We start from the raw sequence: 12,726 nt of genomic DNA, 5'->3' as shown, positions 1-12,726 counted from the left end.
CAGAAGACGGCGACATCGTCCATGTACAGGGAGGTCTTGACCTGAAGGCCTCCGCTGCCTGGGATAGTCACGCCCTTCAGGCTCACGTCCTTCCTGATGGAGGTGGCGAAGGGCTCCACACAGCACACGAACAAGACAGGAGAGAGCGGGCAGCCCTGCCTGACTCCAGATCTAACAGGAAAACTGTCTGATTCCCACCCGTTGATCGAGACTGCGCTAACGATGTTAGCGTAGAGCAGCCGGATCCAATTGCGGATGCCCTCCCCGAACCCCAATTTGGAGAGGACGTCCCTCATGTAAGCATGAGAGACCCTGTCGAAGGCCTTCTCCTGGTCCAGGCTGACGAGGCAGGTGTCCACCCGCCTGTCCTGTACGTAGGCGATCGTATCGCTGATGAGCGCGAGGCTCTCAGCGATCTTCCTGCCCGGCACAGCACAGGTTTGGTCAGGGTGAATCACTGACTCCAGGACAGACCTGACCCGGTTGGCAATGACCTTGGCCAGGATTTTGTAGTCCACGTTCAAAAGTGAATTGGGACGCCAATTCTTAATTTCTTCCCTCTCCCCCTTCCTCTTGTAAATGAGGGTGATGATGCCCTTCCTCATGGACTTGCACATTTCCCCTGCCCGAAGCGCACTATCGTACACCTCCAGCAGGTCCTGGCCGACCAGGCCCCACAGAGCGGAATACAGCTCGACCGGTAAGCCGTCGCTTCCGGGAGTCCTATTCCTCTGCAAGGACTTGAGGGCTCTGGCCAGCTCGTCCAGGGATATCGGCTGGTCCAGCCACTCCCTCGTGCCGTCGTCTAAGACCTCCGTGATAGACGACAGGAACGACTCGGAGGCCGTGCTGTCCGTGGGCTTCGTGTCGTACAGTCCGGCATAGAAGGATCTGCTGATCCTCAAAATGTCGGGCCGAGACGACGTCACCGAGCCGTCGTCCTCCTTCAGCCGGCTAAGCACAGAGCTCTCTTTGTGCACCTTCTGAAAGAAGAAACGCGAGCACGTCTCGTCCTGCTCCACGGAGCGGACCCTGGACCGGAAGATTATCCTGGAGGCCTCCGCGGCGAAGAGCAAGGCTTGCTGGCCCCTCACCTCGCGGAGGTCCTCCGTGACATCGACCCCCATCAACTGCAGAAGGAGCAGGTTCTGCACCCTTTTCTGGAGTCGCGACAGCTTTCCCCGCCTCTCTCTTGCCTTCTGAACACCCTTGAGGACAAAGAACCTCTTGATGTTCTCCTTCACCGTCTCCCACCAGTCGCCTGGAGACTCAAAGAGGGGTTTCACGGTTCTCCAACCGGCGTACTCCCTCTTAAGCTCCTCGACATTCTCTGGGGTCAACAGAGTCGTGTTGAGCTTCCACGTCCCCTTGCCGGCCGGCTGGTCGTCCTGTAAGTGACAGTCGGCCAACAGGAGGCAGTGGTCAGAGAAGAACACCGGCTCGACACCGGTGGACCTGACCAAGAATGTCCGTGACACAAACAGGAAGTCTATCCTTGAGCGGATAGACCCGTCTGGCCGCGACCAGGTGTACCTCTGCTGCGCTCCGTCTGCAGGGGTGCTGAAGACGTCGAGCAGCTTGGCGTCCTTCACCGTGCCCATCAGGAATCTGGACGTGACGTCCAGTTGAATCCCCCCACCCGCTGTCCCCACGCCGGATCTTCCATCTGTGTCAATGATGCAGTTGAAGTCTCCGCCTAGGATGACCGGCCTGGACGTAGCCAGCAGGGGTGGAAGCCGCTGCAGGACGGCCAACCGCTCACTCCGTACCGCTGGGGCGTACACGTTGATCAGCCTCAGGGGAGCATTCCTGTAGGTGACATCAGCCACTAGGAGGCGCCCCACCACCACCTCCTGAACTTGAGAGATAGTGAAGTTGCGCCCCCGCAGCAGAATAGCCAGGCCCGGGGACCGACAGTCGTTACCCCCCGACCAGATCGCCCACAGGTCCAGGCGCCGGACCATTTCCCGTACCTGCCGAGGTGTGGTATCCCGCACTCCTGCAGAAACAGGAGGTCCGCCTTGATGGTGGTCAGGTAGGCCAACGTGGACACACATCTCGCGGTTGACTTGACGCTGCGCACATTAATGCTCGCAATTCGTACCCCCATTGTGGGCAGTGACCGCAGTATCCTCCCCAAGTCCAAGGTCCAGCCCCTCCATCTGTCCCTTCATGCCCATTGCCCGGGCTAACTGCTGGACGCTCTCCGGGCTCAGAAAACCGTCCGTGCTGCCTTCCGGGTGGCATCCCCCCGTCAGGGGTGCGGAGGCAGGAGGGTCCGGCTCCGGGTCAGGCTGGGGACGCGCAGTTTCCTCCTTCCCGCCTGGAAGTTCCGGGGGGCCCTCCAGTGCTCCAGCGGCACTTGACTGGGTGTCGGAGTGAGCCTCAGGACGCCTCCCATCACCTGGAAGCGGGGTGCTGCTTTCCTTCCCTCTCGAGACCTTTAACTTCTGCTTCGGGTGGGCCCTCTCCGAATCCTCCTCGTCAGAGGAGCTCTTATAGCCCCCCTGTAGCTGCCTCTTCCCGCCTGATTGTTGCGGTTCCTGGGCCCGTCGACGCACCTTCCTCCTCGCTACCCGGACTGTTGTCCACTCCCCTGGGTCGCCTGTCGCCGCCTCCATTGGCTCCGGGTTGTCGGGGGGGATCGGAGCCTGCAGGGGTGCTTTGCTGGCCTCGGGCCCATCCTGCACGGCCTGGCCCTCCTGCACGGCCTGGCCCTCCTGCACATTAGTGGGGTCCTTGCTGGGCCCTGGTGCCTTCCTCTCCTCTGGGGGGGCTGGCCCCGCATTTCCCCTGCCGGCGACCTGGGCGTAGGTGGCACCCCGCTGCGGGCATGCCCTATAGAAGTGGCCCGCTTCCCCGCAAAGGTTGCAGCTTCTCTCTCGTGGGCAATCCTTTGCAAGGTGTCCCTCCTCCCTGCAGTTCCTGCAGATGGTGGCTTTGCAGTCGGCCGCCATGTGACCTGACCTACCACAGGCATGGCAGACTTTAGGTTGCCCTGCATAGGTCAGGTAGCCCCTGCTCCTGTCGATCGCGAAGCTGGACGGTGGGTGTGCGACATTCCCGTCTGCGCCCATCCTCAGCGTCACCTTGACCTGCCTCTTACTCGTCCAGATGCCAAAGGGGTCCACGATGTCAGTTAGATCCCCTTCCACCTTCACATACCTTCCGAGGAAGGTCAGGACATCAGCTGCTGGCACATGCGGGTTGTACAGTCACCATACGGCTCCTCTGTGCTGGCATCACAAACAGTGGGATAGCGGTCAATACAGAGAGGCGGCCCTCACCTCCTTTCTCCTTGAAAACCTCCAGGAAGCGCTCGCAAAGCTTGGCACTCCTGAAGGTCACGTCGTAAAAACCTCCTCCGGGGAAATCCTGCAGGCAGTAAATGTCCGCAGCAGCGAACCCACAACAGTCCAACAGGACCCTCTTCACGAAGAAGGTGCGGTCCACAGGTGCACCTTCATCCACCTTCTTTACAGAAACACGGATGGTGTTCCGGACCCCCTGACCTGGGGCACGAGCACTTGCTGCAGCCATCGTTGCAGGTTGGCTGCTCCCCTGAACCAGCGTTAGGCCGAAGCCAGCATTAAGATCCACTGGTCGCAAGGGTGCACAGCCAACCCGACGTCCTCCTTTCACCTCCAAGATAGCACTCTCGTCCTCTCGGTCCACAAGAGAGTGGGTCTTTATTGTGTTCGAGATGTAAGCTAGTTCACTGAGCTTGCTGGTTTGTTCCCAGATGTTTCATCACCATTCTAGGTAACATCATCAGTGAGCCTCCGACGAAGCACTGGTGTTATGTCCTGCTTTCTATTTATCTGTTTTCTTGGGTTGGCGATGTCATTTCCTGTGTTGGCGATGTCATTTCCATTTGCAAAAGCAAAACGAATGTCATCTACAAAATACCTCGCAAGAACTGTGACAAACAGTACATTGGACAAACAGGGAGAAAGCTGGCCACCAGGATACATGATCATCAACTAGCCACAAAACGACATGACCCACTATCACTCGTATCCTTACATACAGATGAGGAAGGGCACCACTTTGATTGGGACAACACATCCATCCTAGGACAAGCCAAACAGAGACACGCACGAGAATTCCTAGAAGCATGGCATTCCAACCGGAACTCCATCAACAAACACACTGACTTGGAGCCAATCTACCATCCCCTGAGAAAAAGAACAGGAAATGACATCACCAACCCAAGGAAACCTAAACAGATAAATAGAAAGAAGTACATAACACCAGGGCTTCACCGGAGGCTCACTGTTGATGTTACCTAGAATGGTGACAAAACATCTGGGAACAAACCGGCAAGCTCAGTGAACCAGCTTACATCTCGAACACAATAAAGACCCACTCTCTTGTGGACCGAGAGGACGAGAGTGCTGTCTTGGAGGTGAAAGGAAGACGTCGGGTTGGCTGTGCACCCTTGCGACCAGTGGATCTTAATGCTGGCTTCGGCCTAACGCTGGTTCAGGGGAGCAGCCAACCTGCAACGATGGCTGCGGCAAGTGCTCGTGCCCCAGGTCAGGGGGTCCGGAACACCATCCGCGTTTCTGTAAGGAAGGTGGATGAAGGTGCACCTGTGGACCGCACCTTCTTCGTTTAAGAGGGTCCTGTTGGACTGTTGTGGGTTCGCTGCTGTGGACATTTACTGCCTGCAGGATTTCCCCGGAGGAGGCTTTTACGACGTGACCTTCAGGAGTGCCAAGCTTTGCGAGCGCTTCCTGGAGGTTTTCAAGGAGAAAGGAGGTGAGGGCCGCCTCTCTGTATTGACCGCTGTCCCACTGTTTGTGATGCCAGCACAGAGGAGCCGTATGGTGACTGTACAACCCGCATGTGCCAGCAGTTGATGTCCTGACCTTCCTCGGAAGGTATGTGAAGGTGGAAGGGGACCTAACTGACATCATGGACCCATTTGGCATCTGGACGAGTAAGAGGCAGGTCAAGGTGACGCTGAGGATGGGCGCAGACGGGAATGTCGCACACCCACCGTCCAGCTTCGCGATCGGCGGGAGCAGGGGCTACCTGACCTATGCAGGGCAACCTAAAGTCTGCCATGCCTGTGGTAGGTCAGGTCACATGGCGGCCGACTGCAAAGCCACCATTTGCAGGAACTGCAGGGAGGAGGGACACCTTGCAAAGGATTGCCCACGAGAGAAAAGCTGCAACCTTTGCGGGGAAGCGGGCCACCTCTATTGGGCATGCCCGCAGCGGGGGACCACCTACGCCCAGGTCGCAGGCAGGGGCAACGCGGGGCCAGCCCCCCCAGAGGAGAGGAAGGCACCAGGCGCCAGCAAGGACCCCACTAATGTGCAGGAGGGCCAGGTCATGCAGGAGGGCCCAGCCCTGCAGGATGGGTCCGAGGCCAGCAAAGCGCCCCTGCAGGCTCCGCTCCCCCCCGACAACCCGGAGTCGATGGAGGCAGCGACAGGCGACCCAGGGGAGTGGACGACAGTCCGGAAAGCGAGGAGGAAGGTGTGTCGACGGGCCCAGGAACCGCAACCATCAGGCGGGAAGAGGCAGCTACAGGGGGGCTATAAGAGCTCCTCTGACGAGGGGGATTCGGAGAGGGCCCGCCCGAAGCAGAAGTTAAAGATCTCGAGGGAGAAGGAAAGCAGCACCCCGCTTCCAGGTGACCGGAGGTGTCCTGAGGCTCCCTCCGACACCCAGTCAAGTGCCGCTGGAGCACTGGAGGGCCCCCCGGAACTTCCAGGCTGGAAGGAGGAAACAGCGCGTCCCCAGCCTGACCCGGAGCCGGACCCTCCTGCCTCCGCACCCCTGACGGGAGGATGCCACCCGGAAGGCAGCACGGACGGTTTCCTGAGCCCGGAGAGCGTCCAGCAGTTAGCCCGGGCAATGGGCATGAAGGGACAGATAGAGTGGGTGGACCTTGGACTTGGCGAGGGTACTGCGGTCACTGCCCACAATGGTGGTAGGAGTTGCGAGCATTAATGTGCGCAGTGTCAGGTCCACCGCAAGATGTGTGTCCACGTTGGCCTACCTGACCACCATTGAGGCGGACCTCCTGTTTCTGCAGGAGTGCGGGATACCGCACCTCGGCAGGTATGGGAAACGGTCCGGCGCCTGGACCTGTGGGCCTTCGATCTGGTCGGGGGGTAACGACTGTCGGTCCTTGGGCCTGGCTATTCTGCAGTGGGGGTGCAACTTCACCATCTCTCAAGTTCAGGAGGTGGTGGGGGGGCGCCTCCTAGTGGCTGACATCACCTACAGGAACGCTCCCCGAGGCTGATCAACGTGTACGCCCCAGTGCTACGGAGTGAGCGGTTGGCCATCCTGCAGTGGCTTCCACCCCTGCTGGCTACGTCCAGGCCGGTCATCCTAGGCGGTGACTTCAACTGCATCATCGATGCAGATGGAAGATCCAGCGTGGGGACAGCGGGTGGGGGGAGTCAACTGGACGTCACGTCCAGATTCCTGATGGGCACGGTGAAGGACGCCAAGCTGCTCGACGTCTTCAGCACCCCTGCAGACGGAGCGCAGCGAAGGTACACCTGGTCGCGGCCGGACGGGTCTATCCGCTCAAGGATAGACTTCCTGTTTGTGTCACGGGCGTTCTTGGTCAGGTCCACCAGCATCGAGCCAGTGTTCTTCTCTGACCACTGCCTCCTGCTGGCCGACTGTTACTTACAGGACGACCAGCCGGCCGGCAAGGGGACGTGGAAGCTCAACACGACTCTGTTGACCCCAGAGAATGTCGAGGAGCTCCTTCATCCCCTTCACCATCAGGACAGACTACCTGAAGGTGCTGGGTGTTTGGTTCGGTGGAGCTGGGACGTGCACTAAGACTTGGGAGGAGCGTATCACCAAACTGAAGCAGAAGCTGGGCAGGTGGACGCTCCAGTCCCCCTCCATCGTGGGTCAGAACCTGGTTGTCAGGTGCGAGGGGCTTTCGGTACTGTTGTATGTGGCGCAGGCCTGGCCTATTCCCTGGACCTGTGCCGCTGCGGTCACCTGGGCCATCTTCCACTTCATTTGGGGGTCGAGGATGGACTGGGTCTGCAGGGACACCATGTACAAAGACCTGGGAAATGGGGGAAAGGGCGTACCGAACGCTACCCTCGCCCTGACGGCTACCTTTTGTGTGTGGCTGCATCAAGCTGTGCGTAGATCCTCAGTACGCAAACACCAAGTGTCACTACTTACTGAGGTTCTACCTGTCCCCGGTGTTGCAAAGGATGGGCCTGGCCTCGTTGCTGCGGGACGCTCCGAGTAGTTGGACCGTCCCGTACCACCTGTCCTTCGTGGAGAAATTTTTGAAAGGAAATACCTTTGACCACAAGGCCGTCAGGCAGTGGTCAGCACGTAGTATCCTTGAGACCCTTCGGGAAAAGGAGAGGGTGGATCCCGTCGTGTGGTTCCCCACGCAGACTGCCAAAGTCGTTTGGCAGAATGCCTCATCGCCAGAACTTTCAAACGAGCACAAGGACATTGCTTGGCTGGCGGTGAGAGGGGCTCTGCCAGTGAGATCCTTTATGCATGCCCGGAATCCCTGCGCCACCGCACGCTGCCCTTGAGGTGGCTGTGGGGGGGGGAACGAGACTGTTGATCACCTGCTTCTGGAGTGTGCCTATGTGCCGGAGGTCTGGAGGAGGATGCAGTGGTATTTGTCGAGGTTCATCCCGAGCAGCTCCGTGACACGGGACTCCGTGCTTTCCGGGCTGTTTCCCGGGACGCACACCGAGACCAACATCAACTCTGCCTGGAGGATCATCAATGCGGTGAAATACGCTCTTTGGTCTGCCCGCAACTTGCTGGTCTGCCAGCTGAAAGAACTGACCCAGACCAAATGTTGTAGACTGGCGCACTCCAAGATCCAGGACTTCATGCTGAGGGACACGCTAAAGCTTGGGGCTGCCGCCGCCAAGGCGCGGTGGGGAAAGACCACGGCATGAAACCCCTCATCCAGAATGGAAAAAAGGGCCCTATCTGGTAACTGGGCCCAGCTGGCGCCTTCCCCAACTGGTCAGGGGGCCAAGTGGGACTGTGCGGGGTGACAACTGCCGGGGGTATTTTCTTTGCTTTATTTTTTTTTCTTCTTTGTTTGTTTTTTTCCTTTAGTTTGTGTACGTATCCCCTGGGTAACCCGGAGCGGCTTGCATGACTGGGTAGGTGTGTAAGTATGTTTTATTTTTTGTACATCTTATGAATAAAGTATATTTTTTCAAATAAAAAAAAGTGACGAAACGTCTGAAAACTAACCTTTCAGCTCAGCGAGCAAACTCACATCCAGATCATTAATAGTTTTTGTGGATCATCTGATTACAAAGCGGAAGGAGAAAATATCTGTGACTCACAACAATAGATGTCTATTCCACTTTAAATTTCTGGTTTCCAAATGGCCTCGAAAGCTACTCAGTTTGAGATCAATTAGGGATGAAGGTATGGACTTGAAAATGAGTTGGAGGGAGTGTAACTGCACCTTTCAGTTAATTTTCTCCTGAATGACTGGTGACATCTGTTTGGAAAGTGTAAACATTCTGTCAAACCTTATTCAAAGTAAAGGAGCGGAAAGACAACTTTTATTCTCAGGGCTGGAGGCTGTCTAGCTGCTGTCTTTGATCAATACTCACGAGGTTTTGCAGCTGGTTGCCATTCCCTCGGTTGGGGGTCTGCAGCCATTTCCAGGGACAAAGTCCTGCTGGAGATTGTGTCTAAGATATCGAGGGCCCAGGGTCAAATCAGATCAGACATGGCACTCCACCTGGCTTGTACACAGCTGGGGGAACATTGGTCCTGCAATCCTCATGGTCTATTGTCAAATACAAAGTTTAAATATTTTTGAAGAAAAATGGAGTGCAAATTCCTATTTAATTTTCCTTTATATTTTTCCAATTTATTTGAGCACAGTAGATTTGCTTTGGAAATGTTCTCACTTGCCATGTTATTTTTCAAGAATGACAAGCCAGAAGCGATAGTGGTGAAAAGATGGTGTCACTGGGCTAATGATCAAGGGGCTTAGGCTAATGCTCTAGGGACATGGGCCCAAATCCCATCATAGTGGCTGGTGGAACTTAAATTCAGTTTAAAGCTGGGTTCACTGATTGTGACCATGAGCCATTGATTATCATAAATATCCATTTGGTTCACTAAGGTCCTTTAGGGCAGCAGGAAGTTTGCCATATTTACCTGATTTAGCATTTGTTTAATTCCGTTTGTCGAGCGTTCACCATTCTCTGAAACGGCCTAGCAAACTGCCCAGGCCAGGGGCAATTAGGGATGCACAACAAATGCTGGTCTAGACAGTGACAGTCCCATCCCATCCTTTCTTGTGCTTCCCGGAAACTTTGGGACTCTGGCAGACCATCTGGGAACACTTATTTTTACCAAGTGCCGCACACTGGTTCTCTGGCCTCCATGGGCAATTAAAAACTCTAGTCAATCTTTCAGGTTCATTTAGATGATGAAAAAGATAACGGAGAAATGGAGAGAGGGATGGCCATGGGATAGATAAAGGAATGAAAGATGGTTCTGGAGGAGCTGGAAATAAACAGTGATGAATAAAGAAGTAAGACTAGCAGTTGGTCTCTGCGAAAAGATAGTGGGAGGTGGCAATGAGAAGGGAGTCTGACAATTTCTTGCTACCATGACTTTTTGCCAGCAGCTGGAACAGAAACCTTAGTGGCATTACCACAGTATTACTGGGCAGCCAACCGAGCTGCATGCAAGTCAAATAAATGGTCTATGTGGGCACTTTTACCCATATCAATCATGCTTACTGCTGCAGTGAGAGAGCGTCAAATAAACCCTGGGTGTTTACAGGGAGTTCCCCAGCAGTAGGAGATGCTGTAGCAACTATTCCCTCAAACCTGACAGTCCAGGTATGTCCACCTGGTCCAAACGTCCTCCGAAAATTGCATACGGTTTTGAGAACCTGAGCATTGAGGTGCCCGTGTTTCTGAGGAGGCTTCAGCAATGCCATCAATCCCAGTAACACTGCCCAGGCTACAGAGGGGGGCAGATACCGCTTGGAAAGATTCAGCTCAGGACAAAGAGATCATAATGGGAGTGAGGCAGAGAAGAATAACAGCAAGTAATTGCAAACATAAAGTCACATTTGTGCTACTCCAATCTGTGTTTGGATTCTCCAGGAGACTGCATTGAAAGCATCAAATGCCATCTATTAAGTTGAATAAAGTGCTAGTAAGTCACTGTTTTAGGCCATGAACTAATTGAAGGTAGAAGATGAAACTTCAGGCATTGTATCTCCTGAATTGTACAGGAAAGTCAGGGAGGAGTCGAAGAATTGGGGAAGATGCTTAACATTTTGGGATCCAGCAACCAACTCCATTCTCATTTGCTTAAGTTAACAAAAAGCCCCCAACGAGGCTCCTGGAAAAGACAGGTAGGATTCACAGCCCAATGGTATAATTAGCATTGCTACTTAAAGCTCACCTTCTCTAGAGAAGGCCCATACTGTTAGACGCTCAGTAAGAAAAACAATGTGGGAGATGCTGAGTAAGTACAAGATCAGCTTCTTCCATCATTTCTTGTACATTGGGAAGAGTTGGATTGCTCAGCCTCAGCCTTACAGGGGAGTTTTCAGCTTCTGCCTCCACTGATCAGATTTTCACACCTCCCCCCTTGCAGGTTTAGATTAGATTAGATTCCCTATAGTGTGGAAACAGCCCAACAAGTCCACACTGCCCTTTGGAGCATCCCACCCAGACCCATCCCCAACACACCCCTGAACACTATGGGCAATTTAGCATGGCCGATCCACCTAGCCTGCACATCTTTGGACTGTGGGAGGAAACCGGAGCACCCGGAGGAAACCCACGCAGACACGGGGAGAATGTGCAAACTCCACACAGACAGTTGCCCGAGGCTGGAATCGAACCCGGGTCCCTGGCGCTGTGAGGCAGCAGTGCTAACCACTGAGCCACCGTGGCGCCCACTTGGTCATGGCTCTGTGTTTGTAACTTCATTCCCTTCCTTGTACTGATCAATCAATCTCCACTCCATAATCTCCTGCCCAGCTCTGACACAGTTTCGATGCTGCTGCTTCCCCACTATCTGCTATCCACCAACCCACCAGGCCCTGGCTGTGGTCTTTGCTTTACTGCCTGCCATCTTGGAGGCTGGGCCTTAATCAAGTCAATCCAAAGTCCAGTAAACACCAATAGATGCCCAGAATGTGAAAGAGTCAAAAGGAACGGGGAAGTTAAACAACATGAGGGATGAAATAGAGGAATCAAATAGTGGAAAAAGGGAAGGGTATATGGCATAAGGAAACAAATAGGGAATCACCTAAAATGGTGAAACAGAAAGGGATGGGGTCAGATAGGAGGAGAGAAAGGGAGACACAGTGGCTCAGTGGTTAACACTGATGCCTCATAGCAATAGGTCAGAAGTCATATGACACCAGCTTATAGTCCAACAGGTTTATTTGAAATCACAAGCTTTTGTAGCGTTGCCCCTTTGTCAAGTAAAGTGAGTCACTTCACCTGATGAAGGAGCTGTACGCCGAAAGCTTGTGATTTCAAATAAACCTGTTGGACTTTAACCTGGTGTCATGTGACTTCTGACTTCGTCCACCCCAGTCCAACAACAGCACCTCCACATCATAGCACCAGGGACCAAGGTCTGAATCCAGGCTTGGATGACTGTTCGCACATTCTGTCTGTGTCTGTGTGGGTTTCCTCTGGATGCTCCAGCTTCCTCCCACAGTCCAAAGATGTGCAGTTTAAGTAGATTGGCCGTGCTAAATAGCCCATAGTATCTAGGCATGTGCAGGGTGGTTTGAAATACAGGATTACAGAGATAGGGTAGGATTGTAGGTCTGGGTGGGATATTCTTTGGAAGGTCAGTGTGGACTCGATGGGCTGAATGGCCTGCTTCCACACTCTAGGGCTTCTATGAAATCAAGGCATGAGAAATGTTTCAAGGACAACAGACAGAGGGAGTATTTTTCTCTTCCATTGTAGCATATTCAGATAAATGAATAAGTTAATGAGTGCTTTGAAGCAACTCATGGAATGAATTTCCACAAACAAAATAATCTTTGTCTCAGGGTAAGAAATTAAATTTTAAAAAAAGCCAAAACTTCAAAATTATCTTGGAAATCAGAACTTGAAATGAATCCTGGATATTTTGTATTATTCAGTCACTGAATGTGGGTATCACTGGCATTTATTGCCCATTCCTAATTGTTCATAGGGCATTTAAGAGTCAATCATATTGCTGTGGGCCTGGAATCATATGCAGGCCAGATCAGCTAAGGATGCCAGATTTCCTTTCATAATGGACATCAGTTAATCTCTTGGGTTTTTCCAACAATCAACTATTTCATGGTCATCATTAGACCCCAGTGGGATTTGAACCCACAACCCTAGAACATTAGCTGAGTTTCTTGATTAATAGTCTAGTGGCAATATCACTAGGCCATTGCCTATCTACATTGTGGCAGAATTCCATAGGAGACATTAAACTCCAGATCCTGTTGATTTCAAATAGGCTTTAGTGGGAATCTCATCAATTTGAGATCTAGCTGGTATTGATCACCTGCTCTAGTTACTATAGTTTCAATTGGTTTTCCAAATTATACACTAATACTACACAGTTTTTGAGAACTTCATGAGTGCAAATTCATTTTGAATGTAATAGACTTTGAAATGTTTCCATTTTTGGGATGCTACTTCATAGCTGCACAGGGAAAGATGCTGGAAACTTACCAAAGAAATGCAAGCAACA

At 53.3% G+C, this 12,726-nt stretch overlaps 1 protein-coding gene across 1 annotated transcript in view; it reads right to left on the bottom strand.

The window, feature by feature from the left end:
• Positions 1 to 12,726, bottom strand: part of thbs4a (thrombospondin 4a) — a 135,116-nt gene that overhangs the window by 45,105 nt on the left and 77,285 nt on the right. The gene's annotated exons all lie outside the window — the stretch shown is intronic.

This window comes from Stegostoma tigrinum, chromosome 3 (assembly GCF_030684315.1).
Source record: "Stegostoma tigrinum isolate sSteTig4 chromosome 3, sSteTig4.hap1, whole genome shotgun sequence".
NCBI lineage: Eukaryota > Metazoa > Chordata > Chondrichthyes > Orectolobiformes > Stegostomatidae > Stegostoma > Stegostoma tigrinum.
This window is presented reverse-complemented; position numbering and strand designations above follow the sequence as displayed.